Below are 2,402 nucleotides of genomic sequence, written 5' to 3'. Positions count from 1 at the left end.
GAATGTTGAAAATTTGCGCCATCTACAATGCAGCTCAGTGCTCTGGGAGAAGGGCATCCAAGCACTGTCATAGCTCCTTTACTTCCACTCCTATAGCCAGTATTTATGTAAGGTAAACTTGTGCCGCTGGTAATTACTACCTGATGGGTATTGCACTCTGTTTTATTTTCACTCCCTACACTAGTCAGGTCATCTAAGGATCATCTAATCAAGCCCTCGTAAAACAGTTCACATACCTTTTTTTCATACCTGCAGAAGTCAACTTGCCCTCACGTTTTCTGCCCCAAACAGGAAGGTAAGTTGATATAATGTACTATCCCCAAACTCTGAAGAGAGTAATAATTCTAGTTTGTGTTGCATTCATTTGTAAGTACTTTTCTAGCCTGAATGGAATACATTTCCTGCTACCAACTCTTCTTCATTTTATAGATATATTGGTTTTCTGAAACAAGATCTTTGATTTCACAACTGTTTTTTCACTCTGGTTTATTTCAACACTTGTTAAAAGAAAAATGTCTCTGAGCAGAGTGTCTCAGAATGTTAGTCTGTGTGACCTCCTCTCTCTTAGCCATTCACATGTTGTCTTGTACTCCACTTGTCCTGTTGCTGACCTGTCGCTGGTCTGTTTGTGGCAGCATCAAAAATACATGTCATTGATGACAATTTTTTTAAAAATTAATTTCAGAGTCACTGTTGTACAAAATTTGTGCAGGCAAAATGCAGAGAGAGGCCTTGTTATATTTACAGAACTGCCTAAATGAGTTAGAAGCACTGCCAGGAGATAAGGCTGCTTTTGTAAATCCTGCTAGGAACAAAGCTAGCTACTTTTGTAATAGCCTTTAAAGCCTGATCCCTTTTCTTCCTCTAGGCATGCTTACCACTATTTCCTGCATGGCTCCATTTTAAAATCTGTGCTGATTTCTAATGGCTTTTGTAACATAGAGTTGCTAACTCCAGATAGTCCCATAACATCAACTGCAACAAGTTTGAAAGTAGTAATTGGACAAGTAATCCTTCCAAGAGAAAGCAAATCATGTCTGGTTGTAATCGTCTGAACAGCTCTTACTTCCCATTTTGTGAAGTGCTCAAGATGCTTTGGCGGATGGAGGGAAGTAGATCTCTAAAAGGCAACTCACGAATCTGGCAGAGAAGGATCAAAATAATTTTGCCCCTAGATGAAAAGGATGAAAAATCACAGTCAATTCTTTAGCAGGTGTAAACACTGGGGAATATGGTGAAGTTATCTGCAGATTTCATCTAAAGGATATATGTCTTTCTAAAAATCATCTATAAGAGCAGTTACAAGACTCACAAGGTGAAAAACAGTAAATTGTGCTATTCAGGAATTCAGATTAGATGGGAATGTCTATTTTTCAAAGTATTAAATCTAGAAAACTGTGTATTAGTCTTTCACTCTTTTTGTCAACTAGTTAGATGAGTGGTAAAAATTGGATCCCACAAGTTTACTGGTGCAGACATCTGCCTAGATGTGGTTGATCACTACCAGAATGTGCAAGAACTTGCCCACTAGGGCCATTCCAAGCCCACTGACTATGAAGCACAATCTTTAGGGGGACTGCAAGTATGGGAATGCAAAAGGAATGAAAATATTCCTGTGCATAACAATTTGTGTAGGAGTAACTTGTTTTTCATGGGAGAATTCATCCTTAATGAGACAATCTTGCCCTCAAAGATGAATTATGAAGTGAGAAATACGCCATTATTTGCAAATTACTTCCAACAAGAAAGAAAGTAGTGGGTAATTGTGGACAGTCTTTTGAGAATATCAACTCTGTACTCCACTATAGTCTAGAAGACAAATTACGGAATTACCAGGAAGGCATTTCAGAGTGAACCATGGATCACTGCACCAGGGTCACCTGTGTTCTGTACACTGTTCAGATACTGAGATCTACACATTTTATAATAGAGCTACAAATAATGTAGGAGTGTGAATACATACCTAGAGGCTCCATATGATAAACAGGCTTTGACCCTTCAGCTTGAAGAAAAAAGGTTTTCAAGGGGAAAAGCTATGTAAAGTCATCAGCACCACAGAAAAAGTGAATGGAAATTATGCATCATTATTTCTTATAACACAAACACTACAAGGCATATAATAAAACTCACAATACTATTGTGAAACACATTGCCACAGGATGTTGAGGATAAATATAATAAATAGGATCAGATAAACTAAGAGAGGGTAAATCCATCAGATGATACAATGATCCTACTTCAGTCTGAAGCTCAGAAAGTGCCTATCATTATAGCTGAAAGCTAAGGGAGTAAATTAGGAAAGAAGAACCCCAAACCGCTGTATTTGCCTTTGCTTCTAATACTCTTCCCTATATGGCTGCTACCAGGCATTGCTGTAGACAGGTTACTGAGAAAAAGATGGA

Source organism: Pezoporus flaviventris, unplaced genomic scaffold, assembly GCF_033815535.1.
Source record: "Pezoporus flaviventris isolate CSIRO_AGI_PZ_B2104156 unplaced genomic scaffold, CSIRO_AGI_Pfla_v1 ptg000057l, whole genome shotgun sequence".
Taxonomy (NCBI): Eukaryota; Metazoa; Chordata; class Aves; order Psittaciformes; family Psittacidae; genus Pezoporus; species Pezoporus flaviventris.
The sequence above is the reverse complement of the archived record's forward strand: the minus strand, read 5'-3'. Positions refer to the sequence as shown.